Source organism: Vulpes vulpes, unplaced genomic scaffold, assembly GCF_048418805.1.
Source record: "Vulpes vulpes isolate BD-2025 unplaced genomic scaffold, VulVul3 u000000657, whole genome shotgun sequence".
NCBI classification, from domain to species: Eukaryota; Metazoa; Chordata; class Mammalia; order Carnivora; family Canidae; genus Vulpes; species Vulpes vulpes.
In genome coordinates this window covers 1,657,885-1,672,244 of record NW_027325810.1, presented here as the reverse complement: position 1 = coordinate 1,672,244, position 14,360 = coordinate 1,657,885, and the positions used below count along the sequence as shown (strand labels likewise).

General features: G+C 56.9%; 1 protein-coding gene across 1 annotated transcript in view; it reads left to right on the top strand.

Annotated features, from left to right (window-relative positions):
* TGFA (transforming growth factor alpha) overlaps positions 1 to 14,360 on the top strand; it is a 77,886-nt gene that overhangs the window by 48,550 nt on the left and 14,976 nt on the right. The window lies entirely within an intron of this gene.

The window sequence follows — 14,360 nt, the reverse complement described above, 5'->3', positions numbered from 1 at the left end:
CGCCCGGCTGCGGCCCGTGCGAGCCTCCCGCGGGTGAAGGGGCGCGCTCCGGGGGCGCCTGCTTCAGGCCTGGGACCCCTAAGCCACTTTGCCTGGATCCAGTGACCGCCTGTGCCCCGACGGGCCGACCATGTGGGTCTCAGCCAGGCAGCCCTGCGAAACCTGGCCCGCGTCGCCCCCCGCCAGTGTCACCTCGAGTCAGGCGGCTGCCACGCACCCGGAGCCTCACCGCCTGCGCCCCTGCAGCTGTGCACCTGCCCCGCGTCGGGGCACCAACCCCCCGGATCTGCTGCACCGTGCAAGACCCCCGTTCGAGCTCGCCTCCTCCTATGAGCCTTCTCAGCTCAAACCTCCTGCAGACGATCACCCCGTATTCTTGACTCCGTCCCCCGTACGCACACCACAATGACAGGCAGCACACTGTAACTCCTCTGAGGCTCCGTCCCCCCTGAAGGCTTCTCTCAGCCACCGTCACACTTCTGGTAGAATCGTAATGTTAATATGAAGGGCACCTTGCCTATACAGGGAAACCCGTTTTGCAGAGGAGTAAGCTGAGACTCAGGGAAGGGAATGATTTCCCAAAGTCGCCAGGAGTGGACTCCCGGCCCCCCCAGGACGCAGGCCGCCAACGTGGAGGGTCTTGCGTTGCCTCCCGTGCAGCGTCCAGGCGGACTGTTGCAGCGGCCCGACCGGCCAGGCCCGTCCCTGTGAGGGGCAGGTAACCCTGAGCTGGGGGTAGTGCAAGCAGATGCAAACCCCGCAAGGTGCTTGCGTGAGGAGCTCTGTGGAACTTCCGTGCCGGATGCACAAAGGAGACTCGAATAAACGGAAAAACATAGCGCTTGTGACTAGAACATCTTCATATTTCCGTGACCCGTTATCCCTAAGCTCATTTAAAATGTCAGTCTCCAAAAGATGAGGCTACGGGGGACGGACCTTGTAAATGATGCAAAGATCATCAGGACAAAGTAAACCTGAGAACATCCGTCCTTAAAACATGAGAGATGGCGGCAAAGGAGAATGAGGGATTTGCACGGCCAGTGAACTGTGTTACGAGGTTACGATAAATAACGCGGTTTGGTGCTGATGCGGAAATACCCAGAATCTCAGGGGAACTAAATAGACCACAAAAAGAGTGTTTAATGTGTGATAGAGGGAACATTTCAGACCGATAGGGAAGCCATGAACCGGTTAATAAGGGGCAATGGGAAAATTGGTTGGCTATTCAGAAAATAATAAAGTATACACTGTACACTAGAATTGCAGATGGGGATCCCTGGGTGGCGCAGCGGTTTAGCGCCTGCCTTTGGCCCAGGGCGGGATCCTGGAGACCCAGGATTGAATCCCACGTCGGGCTCCCGGTGCATGGAGCCTGCTTCTCCCTCTGCCTGTGTCTCTGCCTCTCTCTCTCTGTGACTATCATAAATAAATAAAAATAAATAAAAATAAAAATAAAATTGCAGATGGTTTAGGATTAAATGTGAAACCGGGCACCTGGGTGGCTCAGTTGGTTAAGGGTCTGCCTTCGGCTCAGGTCACAATCCCGGAGTCCTGGGGTGGAGCCCCGCGTCGGGTTCTCTGCTCAGTGAGGAGCCTGCTTATGCTTGCTCTGCCTCTCTCTGTCAAGTAAATAAATAAAATCTTTTTTAAAAAAATGTAAACTGGGGATCCCTGGGTGGCTCAGCGGTTTAGTGCCTGCCTTTGGCCCAGGGCACGATCCTGGAGTCCCAGGATCGAGTCCCGTGTTGGGCTCCCGGCATGGAGCCTGCTTCTCCCTCCTCCTGTGTCTCTGCCTCTCTCTCTCTCTCTCTCTCTCTCTCTGTCTGTATATATATATATATATATATATATATATATATATATATCATAAATAAATACATAAATCTTTTAAAAAATGTAAACCATTAAATAGTAGAAGAAAAAGTAGGTGTATATATAATCTTAAGGGAAGACCTCTAGACATAATGCAAGGTGACTTCTGCATAAACAAAATGAAGATTCAACCACAAATTATTTGCAATATCTATGTAACAGGATACCGACTTCTAATTATTTTAAAGACCTCTTACAAACCAACAGGAAAGGACGTATCAGTAGGAAAATGAGCAAAAGATATAAACAGCTAATTAACTGGAGTTGAACTACAAATGCTAATGGTAATCATCTGAAAAAACAGTGGGCATCACAGGAAATCAAGAAAGTGCACTATGAGACTCCCATCTACCTGCATGGACTTGGCCAAGAGCAAAGCGGGAGATGGTATCTCGTGTTGGGAAGGATGCAGAGGGCCCTTCACCTCCCCCTTGGGGGAGTGTAAATTGGGGCGAACCTCCTGGAACGCAGCTTGACATTCTTAGAAATAAGCATTCCTTTTGTCGCACTACTTCAGCTCCCAGGAAAGTCATCACAGATGTGCACGAACGAAAAGATGTACGTGGAAGGATACTCGGTTCTGCGTCATTCACAAAACTGAGACGTTGGGAAGCTGTCACGGGGTCCGCCGAGACTGAGGCAGCCGTATCAGTGGGAAACTTCAGCCATTGAAGGTTTCTTGGCCTCGTAACTCTGAGGTGGGGAAGAGTTCACGGCCGTGTCACTCGATTTCCTCCTGGGGACAAAGTGGGGACACAGAATAAGGAAAAGACGAAGGTTATCGCTCGCTCAGTAGTGATTATCTATGTGAGACGGGCTCGCAGCGACTTACACTTTAATCTGTATCGTTTTTTATCTTTCTTTGTGCTTTGCTGTTAGCTCAAGTCTTCTGCCTCGAACACAGGTTGCTTTTGCAATTTCAGAAGTTCCTAAAACGGGGGCGGGGGTGGGGAGGTGGAGCTGCAGTAAGAATCTGGGTGGGATTTACTCAGAGGTTTTTGAGAGACCACTTAGGGGCCTGTGATTGGGGTCTGGTGCCACCCGGAGGAGTGCACCCTGGAGGCACCCAAACAAAGCTCAAGGGAGGCGCAGTACCCCGCCCTTGTTCCCTGGGTCCTTCCCCTAGGAACTGGTGTGGAATAGATGTGAATGTTGGATTGTTTCACCACCCAGGTCTACAGAGCACGTTTTTGCTGTGTTGTCTGGAGGCAGAACGTAGACCTTCCCCATTTTTACGAAGAGTCTCACAGGCGGGCACATGCGGGAGGGACCCACTTCAGTGAGGAGAGGAAGCAGTGACTTACTGACCTGGCAGGTAGGGAAAATATATTCAGGACGCGGGAATTAAGAGACTTGCTCTGTGAGCCTTTGCCTTTCAAATGCCATCGCCTTGATAACGTGGGAAAGTAGAAGATCCAAAGAGTCTTCCATTCCAGGAGGGGACAGCGTGGTTGCGAGCTGTGATTTCCTATTGAAGGGTGTGGTGTTTGCGCTGCTGCAGCTAATTAGCAAGTATCTGGTTTTTCTTGACCATCCATCCAGCGTATGATGCAGAAGAGCCAACACAGCGACCGGAGTGGTCCTGCCGCCTATATAAAGATGACAGGTAACTATGACCGTGGCCTATAAAGATTCCATCAGGAGACGGACTATATCACGTAAAGACAGGAAAATAAATACATGTTTGGCCAAAGAGCCGCCCTACCTGCACCGTATGTCCCTAAACAGAAATTCGGAGGAGGCGATAAAGACACAAATAAAACTGTCAGAGCAGATGCTATGGAGGGGGTAGCAGGTGTCGTTTGAAAATTGAAAAACACTCAGCCCTTTGAATTGGTTCTCAGCTCTCAGATACAATATTGAATCTATTTTTAAACTTCACAAAATGTTCAAGGAGGCCATGAAGTCATGTTTATCAGCTCGGGGAGAGCCTGAGTTAAGAAAGAGCAGTAATGATGTGGAACATAGCATGACTGTAAACAATACTTAAGACCTCAGATAACTATAGCCCCGGAGCTCACGTTGGAGGCAGCCGATAGATTAAACTTGAAATTTTACCTTGAGAAAAAAAAAAACTTGAAATTTTACTTCCCCTGTGTCTTGTGGGCTTGTCGGGAAAATGTTTTTGAAAATGGGAATAAAAAGATGACTCCAGGGAGTTGGGTGGGTGATTCCAATGCTGTGGGCGTCAGAGACTCGGCGGAAATGAGTGGTATTGGAATCCGTCACTGGACGCTTGTGCCTCGTTCTGGAGCACACCAACTGGGGCTCTTTGGTCGCCGCAATCAATTCTAACTCGAGCAAAAACGACCTCGTGGGAAGGCTGTTGGAAGCCCACAAAATTGGCAGAAAAGCTGGAGAATCGTTATTGGAAATGAAGAGTGACCAAGGATGCTCCAGGGAGCCAGGCATTGGGCACCGCACACTCCATCCCCAAACAAGGATGGGGCTCAGCAAGCCGCAGTCGGGTGTGTGAACGCCACCTGCACTATCCCTCTGTCTTCTCAAGATTCAAATTCTAGAGAAGAGGGCACGTAAGAGAGGTTAGGGCATCTGACTGTAGCCTTAAAGCACTGTCAACCCATGATGGGAGAGGTGATTCCCCAAAAGAAAATCGGTGCTCTTGGGGAGCAGGAAAATGTTTGCCAGGCAGCCCCACATTGTTGAGCGCACACTCAACAGGGACCTGAATGTTTGATTGAGACGTAAAAGGAAGGAGCATCAAACCTAGTATCATCATGGATCAATTCCGGAGATGATTTACCCGCGTAATTAATACTGGCCGGAGGCTGATTACAAAGTAGTCATAAGGATAGAATGTGGCTTGACGGCAGACTTCAGATTGGTACGTTTTCTGGAAATTTCAGCGCGCCACAAATGGAACACCTGAAAAAATTCCTTACGTACCCGTTGGTTGTGGTGTTGCCCGAAAGATAGGGAAGACAACAGGGTCACCTGCTGTTTTGAATGCAGCTTGACCAGAAGGAACATCAGGTTGATCTGTGTGTCATTTTAAAGTCTATAACCGGGATCTCTGGGTAGCGCAGCGGTTTGGCGCCTGCCTTTGGCCCAGAGCGCGATCCTGGAGACCCGGGATCGAATCCCACATCGGGCTCCTGGTGCATGGAGCCTGCTTCTCCCTCTGCCTATGTCTCTGCCTCTCTCTCTCTCACTGTGTGTGCCTATCATAAATAAATAAAATTAAAAATTTAAAATAAAATAAAATAAAATAAAATAAAATAAAGTCTATAACCATGAAAGAAGGAAGCACTGGGCATAGTTCAACTTCGGTAAAGCAGAGACTACAAAAATTCAGAGAAAAACCATATGAATTAGACTTCATGATTAGACTTCTAAAAAGGAACATGGCCTGGGGAGCTTGGAAGCCTTGTAATGGTTCCACTTTGATGGTCAGAGGATGCAGAGAAAGACGAGGCGTCCACGTTTAAAGACCCAAGTGCACCTGGGTTCCCCGACGCTGCCTCCCGTACCACCTAATAAGTTGCGCAGAGACGATCAAAAGAAAGAGGCGTCCCAAGAGGTATGACAAAGAACGGTACTGAATGACACTTTGTTGGGTGAACAAGGATGTTGGTGCTTCCTGGGTGGCAGGTGTGACTGTGGGTGCTGGCAGGTGTTCGTGAGAACGTCCGGAAAACTGAAGGACGGAGAACCCGAGGGTTGCCCACGTGGCTGTTGGCCACACACAGGTAAAGGGCATTTTAAAACCATATTTGGGAACAGGCAGGTGAAAAGGGAAGGGGTAGGTCCATCCTTTGGGGCAGGTCAAATACGGTTAGTGCAGAACCAGGAAAAGGCTCCTCCTAACTATGATTCTGTCTTCATATCTTCTGTCAAGGAGAAGGGTCCTTGACAGACGAAGAGAGGATGAAGCCAAAGTAAATAAGAGGCAGAAGGTGAGCAAGGATCTTCGTAAAAGACCACCTCATGCTATAAATGGGTTTATTTTCAAGGGTACAATGAATAACACCTCAGGATACCGAGGAAAGTCATAGCAAAGATCATTCCACCCCTGTTGGTGATTTTTTTAAGAAATAGTAGCAAATATGAAAACTGCTCGGAAGGTGGAAAAAGGCAAATATGTTTCTGACATGAAGTGGAAACACCTGAAGAGTCTGTAGACTATAGAGGATAAAACCTGATGATTCTCTGAAGGAAACCGTAGACCAAGCTGTCGCAGCAGAGAGTGGGTACTCGGCCCCGAACGAACCCACCAAAAAGGAGTTAGAGCGACCTTCTTTTCTTTTCTTCTTCTTTTTTTTTTTTTTTTTTGCAGCATTATAGGACTGATTAAGGAAATCCTGCTGCCAGGGTCATGCTATCGAGAAGATACAGTCTGATTTCAGCAAAGCACGTGACAAAAATAAGTATTCAGTAGGACAAGCTGGAGAAATGGGAGTGGGAAGGGTGGCTGGTCAGCAAAGCGGAGCAACGACAGGGACCTCCGGAAATGACCGGACCCCCAGGCATAGCCTGCCCGGGTTCACCGGGGAGCCTTCAGGAAGGTCAGGAAGTTTTCAGCCAGAACATCCCAGAAGGTGTCCACTGCTGTACTCGCAGTGACCTGGGGAGCCTGTGGTGTGCCTGCGGGATTTATCTCCTGCTCCCGGTGAGAATTCCAAGAACAAATTGAAGGAAGAGCTGGAAGGCAGAGACGACGGGCAGCCCCAGCCCGCAGAGCATCTGATGATAGAACAAAAGCTCAAAGAGGAAAAAGCCCTTTGCTAGAACGTTGGACCAGAGCCAATCAACCAGGTTAAATTGAACAGTGACGAGCCTAACGCTATTTGGGTTAAGAATGATTTAATTAGGGGGAAAAGGGGAGAGATTTAATTAGGAAGGATAGGAGGCCACGTCTGACAGCAGATTGTGTGGAGAAAAGCGAGAGGCCTTAGGTGACCACACGTTTATATAACCCAGGAGCATTCCAGGACCGCTGGCAAAATCGATGGAGAATTAAGTTAAATTAGTGTGGAAATCAGATCGTCGAAGGTGGTATTTCTGCTGTCCTGTTCCCGTGGCCTCCTGCTTCAGAGCCTGGGCTCTGAGGTCACGCTGCCTGCTTTTAGGTCTCCTCTCCGCCTGTTCTAGCTCCATGCCTTTGGGCGAGGCCCTAAACTTCTCCAAACCCACATTCGCCATCTGCAAAATGGGTATAATAATAGAACTGTGATGTCACAGGGGTTTTCTAAGAATTAATCTAGATGGTCCGTGTAGGAGTCTTAGCACAGAGGCCACCCTGACGCCTTTGGTAAATGCTTCTGTTAGTGGTGTTGTTGTTGGGGCTCCGACCGGGGCTCCCCCACCACCTGGAAGCTTGCGGAAGCCGGATCGTGGCCCATTCACCCAACTCGGGGTGAGAGGCCCCCATTTCTCACCACGGGACCTCCTGTGGCGGCGGCAGCTTCCCCGGGTGGGCGCGGAGAGGCAGGGGCCGCGCAAGCACGTGCGAAGCGGAGGCCGCGGGGCCTCTTCTGGCCTAGCCTCCCGGGTGCAGCCCCCCAACGGGGTGGGAGGGACATCACGGGCCGCGGATCCAGGACGTGGGGACCCCCCTGGAGACTGGCCATCACGGGCCATCGCCACACGGACGCACGTTCGGTGGCCGACGGCGGGTGGACGGAAGGCGCTTGCTCTGCGTGGGCCCGAGGCTGGGGCTCGAGGCAGCAGGCAGAGCTAGCTGCAGGGCTTCACGGGTTTTACTTTTGATGGAAAAGAAGCGTTTCGATGAAATAGAAGGTCTTTGTTCTGCAACCAGTGTGGCTTGGAGAAGGTACCAAGAGAGCAAATGACCTCGGTGTGTCTGGAAAACCCCAGCGTTCCGCCTTTTAAGAACAAAGGTCCAACACGGTTGGTTTATACTCAGCCTGTGGGGCTTAAACCAAGAACTCCCACCTTTATAGGAGGCAGAGCCTTTAGATCCAAGAAGGGGCAGGAACACTGGCGCGGAGTGTTCCTCCCTGGGACCCGGGCAGACCTGGAGGACAGGGAGGGGACGCAGCCCCAGGGACGTAGGCCGGTGGGGCTGGGGCACCAGGGTACTCCGGGAGCGCCAGCAGCCCTGGGCTGCGGTGCCCGCGGGGAGAAGGGACAAGGTGCCCATTTTCCAAGTAGCCTCCAGGAGAAACTTCTGAGAGTTTGGTGGGGGTGGGAGCAGCGGCGCGCGGGTCGCCTGGTGTGCACGTCGTGCAGGGCGCGCCCGGCTTCCGGGATGACGCTCTCCCTCCTCTCTTCTCCCTCGCCCGGCAGCGGGGTCCGGCCTCGTATCCGAGGGTCAGACCTTGACCCGGGGAAGCCGGCTTTGCTCCACCCGCGCCGTGCTCGCTTACACAGGCCGACCCCACAACCACTCAGAGCAGGCCCGGGTCACCCCGGCCGCCGCGAGACTGTGCCCCCCCGTCGAGGTTTGTGCGGGTTGAGCTGGAGAACGGACGGGACCTACTTTCAGCCCAAGAGCGGAGGTTTCGGAGGGGAGGCCTCCGGGGCCAGGCCGGCTTCAGGTTCTGAGCGTAAGACGTGTTGGCGTCGGCGAGCGGTTCCCGGAAGGGACATGGGAGAAAGGGAAGGAAGGATGTGACTTGTTATGGGGTCTCGTCCTCGTCGGACACCCCCAGACACGGGTCGACCGCAGGCTCGGCCTGAGAGTGGGAGGCCTCTCGGAGAGGTGGCCCCGGTGCCCGCTGGTGCCTGCTTGCCTCCAAGTCTGTGCGGGTGTCCCCGGCCTCGGCCTGGCCACGTGCACCCCGGGGGAGCTCCCATCCTCCCCCATTCCGCCACCGGCTAGGGACGGAAGGACAGACCCCAGAGGTTTTTATGGGCCGACCTGGGAGGAGCACACGACGCTTCTGCTCACATCCGTCGGCCCCAGTCTGGTCATGGGGCCGCACCTGCCTACCAGAGAGGCTGGGACAGGTAATCTCCGTGCCCGGCAGGTAAAGGGACACGGGTTTAGGGAAACCCCGGGGGTCCCTGCTCCGGGTCCCGTCCTCCTCCCCATTCCCTGCCTCCGGTTTCGTTGCTGTTGGCTTTCAACCGAAACAAACAAAAAAGATGCGAGTGTATGAGCCGCAAACGGAGCGGCTCTCGTAGGCCACGTTCTTTGTGGGGTTTGTTGTTTATGGTAAGAGCATTTACTTCGGTGCCTAGAGGCCCAGCCTGAGCTCCCACCTCACTAGACACCCTTCATCTGAGCATCCTCCATCTTCCCTAGACGCTTCTTTTGTGTGTCCCTCCACCTTATCCCCCTTTATTTTTATTTTATTTTATTTTTTTATTTTATTTTATTTTTCTTATCCCCCTTTAATGATGAGACAGGAGTCAGGAACGTGATCTCTCTTACGCAGACTCAAATCGAGATCCTTAAGGATAATTCCCTATAAAACTACAGTCCCGTGAGCAAAACCATAAAAAATAAAAGTCGTTTAGCTTCTAATTATCTTTATAGTGTCGTATGTAGGGCTGTTTTTGGGGGGGGGGCGGATTTTTTTAGATATTTTATTTATTTATTCATGAGAGACACACTGGTTGGTCATGGGACAAAGCACGTCCACACGTCCACGTCTGTGTTTTTAGGGCTATGGAGCTTTGCCCTAAATTCACCTCTGGGTGCCTCAATCTCACTTAAAATGAAGAGCATCTTCCATCCGTCCAGACCGCATCTGCCGACTGTAAAGGCATCTGTCTAAAGCTCCGGGGGAGTAGAATGTTCTAGAAAAACAGTCACCCGGGTAGTGATTACATGTACTCAGGGTGGAAGGCTTGACGGGATGATGGCTCAAAGACTCGACAGCAGGAAGCGTTTTTCCTAGGGGTGGGCTGAGGCTTTCCTGCCAGCCCCCTTACCTAGCGATCCCGAGATCCCGACGTTAGTAAAGAGGAGAACAGAGGGACAGAGGGCCGGGCAGCCCTGGGCTCCATCGGGGCTGCTCCTTCAACAAAGCCCGACAGAATTCCCCGTCCAGCGGGACCCCGCGCCCGTTCCCGGGGCCGTTCCCGGGGCCGTTCCCGTTCTGCTTCAAGGCTGGCTGACGGGCCGGACGTCTACGCAGTCAGCGTCGGCGCAGCTTGCAGCGCGGTTCCAGATGCTGTTGGCCCCCAGGAGGATGTAATTAGAATAAGGGGCTTTCTGGGTGGAAGCCGTGAAAGAAAGAAATGCTCTGTCTCTTTGAAATCAAGTCGTTAAATAATAGGAGACGGGGGCGGGCGGAGGGGGGTTCGCCTTTCGGTCTTCAAAGCGAAATCGTGACCTGCAATTTCCGTAATGGGTTCTGTGCTTCCGACTGGGGCCGAGGCGGCGGGGAGAGGACAAGCCGAGGCCGAAGGAGGGGCAGCCCGGGGAGCTGGTGGGGGGCGGGGGCGGGCGGGCGTACCCCCTTCCGTCCCATCTTTTACTCCGGGATGGACCCGGGACGCCGACTGGGGACTCCTGGGGCGCCTCACCCCCCTGCCCCTCCCCACGCGCTCTGGGGACGGGGCCGTGTCACTGTGGAGCGAGGGCGAGCCGGACGCCGGCCCTGGCACGGGTGTGGACGTCGTCGGGCGAGACGCCCCGGCGTGGGCCCGTGGCTCCAGGACCGGGATCGGACTGGGATCCTGAAGCCTCGGTGCCGAGTACAGCCTTGCCGTGGGACTGGACACGCTTCTGCCTCTAGAACAGTCCTAGGACTTCGTGTTTCCTGCTCATCCCTGATTTGTCTGTTCTTCAAATGGAAGAGGTGTCCTCCCGACGCAAGATGCCCTTAAGGGTTTCTTGACCCCCGACTCCCCCACGTTCTCTGTGTCCCCCCCCCCCCCCCCCGAGCGACGGTTGCTGTTAGAGCGAGAGCTTTAGCGACAGCCGGCCTGGCTCTGGCTTCTCCCCGTAGCACACCGGGCTAGTACCTTTGCGAGGATTACCTGGAGCTCCCTGGATGCCGCGTGGGCAGTGGTGTAGACAGCCGTAGACAACTCACTAACGGTCGCCGCGGTTGACGCCGTCACCGTCATTAGGACCCGCGGAGTCCGACCTCAGAAGATCCCACCGGGCTGCAAACGCTAAGCCCAGGCCCTACGGGGCGTGCACCCAGCAAAGGATTTGTGCACTCGCGTCCGTCCTCCGCTCCCGTGTGCAGATAAGATGTTCCCCGCTGCCCCCGAAGCAGTCCTGCCTCCGGGTGCTCCTCCTGGAAGCGTCCCCTCCGCTGCCTGGAGCTGCCTAGGCTGCCCCGCGGATCGTGCGCCGACCCCGCGTCCTTCCCGGGCCGGGGCAGCACCCTCGCTTTCCGCGGCCCCGCGGCCCCGTGAGTCAGAGGTGCCGTCCGTGCGTCCCGGGCCTCCCAGGCAGCTGCCTTGAGCAGGTTCCCACACCGAGCAGGGACGTAGCGCTCACCCCGCGGCCCGGCTGGAGATGTAACAGGAGGACGCGTGGTGAGCCCCGGGGCAGAGGGTCTAAACCGGGCGGCAGGCACCCGGGTTAGGCTTAGACGGCGTCAGAAGGTCGGTGAAGGGCCCGTAACTTGCGTTCGGGGAAACCCGCACCTTCGGCACAGGCGTTGCCGTCAGGAGGTTGAGGAGCGTGGGTGGGACGACGCCCAGAAGTGGCCCGGCCTCCCCTGCGCCCAGCACAGCCCCGTGGGCCCAGCGCCTCGGAGAGGGCTGCGTTTCGTCGCTTCCCGAAAGCGAATGTCCCGTCTCCTGAGCTGTTTGCAGGCTGCTCCCCCGCTGTCTTTAAAGCATCCCCTGCTCTCGGTTCTAACGAACGGGCCGGATGATGGCGTGGGACAGGCCGGTGCCCTGGGACGGGAGCTTGCCCTCCCCTGTAAGGCGGCCGGGACGCCTCCTCCGTGCTCTGGGGCTCCCACTGCCCACGTCCCAGCCGTCCCCTGGCTCGGCCCAGTCCCGCAGCCGCAGGAAACCCGGCCCCTTCCCAGGGCCCTCCTCTCCGCGGAGAAGGCCAGCAGCGTCCCCACGCTCACTCCTGACGATGCCCTTCGCCCTCGGGACGCCTGCCATCTCCCGGATGCTCACTGTGCCCTCGAGGCCCAGGGACGCGTCTCTACCCCGTCCAGTGGGGCGGCTGCTGGCCCGAGGCGAGCCCCCCGGCCCAGAACGGAGCCCGGCGGGGGCGAGAGGCCCTGGGTCCGCGGCATCTGTGTGCGCCCCCCTCCCCGCTCACCTGCCGCGGCTGCTCGCCCACTCCCGGCCTCACTCAGGGAACCCACGGCCCTTCCTCCAGGACGTTCCAGGAGCCTTACGGGGTTTTGCCTCAGCGTCTGAGGAGAAAACGTTTGGTCGCAGGTCAGGAACCTCGGCTGGAAGTTCCTACTAAAGAGCCCGGTGTCCGCAGTAAACTGTGGCGAGGTCAGCCCCAGTCCTGGAGGGAGGGATGGGGTGGCTGTGGAGGGAGCTTTGCCGTGGGGACGTGTCCGCGACCCCGGGCACCGGGACACAGAGCGGGGAGCTGCCCCGAGCAGCCCAGAGAGCCCGGTGAGGGCCCCCCGACAGCCCGGTGCCCACCCCGCTGCCTGGGAACCACAGGACGGCTGGCCTGGCCCTGCCGAGCCGGGGAGCCCCCCCCCCACCCCGTCGGGTCCCTGCGCCTCGTGCCCAGGTTGCAGCTGCAGACGCCCTTCACTGTGAAGCGGGCCCCAGGCCCATGGCCGGGTGCGGGGTCCCCAGGCTCAGCTCTGCGGCTCCCCCGAGAGACGTCTGCAGCGATGTGCACAGGCCGTGCCCTGGGCAACTCCAGGTGGGGCCGCGCAGGGTCGGCTCAGGGTCGGTTCGAAAGCTTTGGCTGGGACCAGCCCCGGGCCTGGAGGAGAACAAGCCCACCGCGCCCCCACCTGGGCTTCGCCCCCACCCCCCGCGCGCCCAGTGCCCATCAGGGCCCTGCACGGGACACACATGGGCCTTCGGGGCGGCAGGGCCTCCCCCTGTGGACCCTGGGGTGCAGCACAGCAACCGGAGGAAGCGGCGCTCGCACCTCGCACGGGCTCCGACGGGTCAGCAAAGGTCTCTAGCGCCGTCGTGGCTCCGTCATCCAGAGAAACGGTGTGAAGATGAACAGGTTTCAGGGCCGCCGTGGCTGAGGGGCACCCAGGGCCCATCCTCCGGGTCCCTGACCCCGCGCTGCGGAGCCAGTGTGCGTGGGCTGCAGGCAGGCCTTGCTCGTCGCCCGGCTCCAGGCCTCAGGGCCACGCGGGGCTTGCACGGGGCTTGCATCCTGCTCTGTCTCCAGGAGGTGGGACACGTGGAGCCCTGGGGGGAGGACAGAGCCGAAGCCAAGCCTGAGTGTGTGCACCCTGCTTCCCAGGCTGGGGCGGAGCTGGGCTCTGGGTGCCCTGGGGCCACCACACCTGCGTGACCTCTCCTGCCCCTGCCCGCCCCCCTCCCCCCCCCAACGCCGTTGGCCTGGTGGCTCCTTCTCTGTTGCTGGGCCTGCATCTGTCCCCCTCCGCCCCCCTTCCCTTCCCTTCTCCATCTCACTCACCTGTGCCCCTCCCTTTATGACCCCATGTTGGTAGAGACCCTCGGGTCCTCTATGAGCCGTGGCCAAGCGTCCACAGGGCCGGGCTACCGGGAACGCAGGGTGGGGCCTTGTCCTTGCCCGAGGGCCCTGGAGAGCCGTGTCCCGGAGGGCAGATCCAGACTCGTCCTCGTGGGTGGCCGTGGACCTGACCCCGGGCCACAAAGGGCGGCGGCACAGGGCAGGCCTTCCTGCCACCAGGTCGTGAGCACCTGGGTCGTGAGCACCTGGGTCGTGAGCACCTGGGTCGTGACCTGCCACCACAAGGGTTCCCCTTGCTCTTCTGAGAGGCCTTTGTCTCTGAACAATGTTCCGCGTGTGACACAAGCCGGGCCTCCCGTCCCTGTGCAGCACGGTCCCTGGCGCACCTGCGAACCTACCGTGATCCCACCTCAACAAACCTGATTCACAGGAAATCACCTGGAGGCACTGGGGGGCTCAGCGGTTGAGCATCTGCCTTCTGCTCGGGTCGTGATCCCAGGTCCTGGGATCGAGTCCTGCATCAGGCCCTCTGCTCCTCCCTTTGCCTCTGCCTGCTGCTCCCCCTGCTTATCCTCTTTATCTTTCTCTCTCAAATAAACAAAATCTTAAAAAGAAAAATCCCCTAGAGAGCCTGTCACAGGTCCTTGGGCGCCTCCCCAAGACCCTGATTCAGTAGGTCCAGGAGCAGGGCGTGACCTTGCTCTCCAAGGAGCTCCAGGGCGTGACCTTGGCTCTCCAAGGGGCTCCAGGGCGTGACCTTGGCTCTCCAGGCTCCAGGGGCTCCCAGGGGGGCCGCCCTCCCCACGCCCGGCCTCCCGCGTGTGTCTGTGCTGCTCCCCCGGGCTCCTGGGCTCCAGGCCCCTCCCGGCCCCGGCGCCTCCTCGCCTACCTGAACTGTTGCCTACGTCAGCCGCGGGCTCGTCCTCTACAAACCACGTTGGAACCGCACCTATTTCACTTAGGGTAACGCACCCCGAGGCCC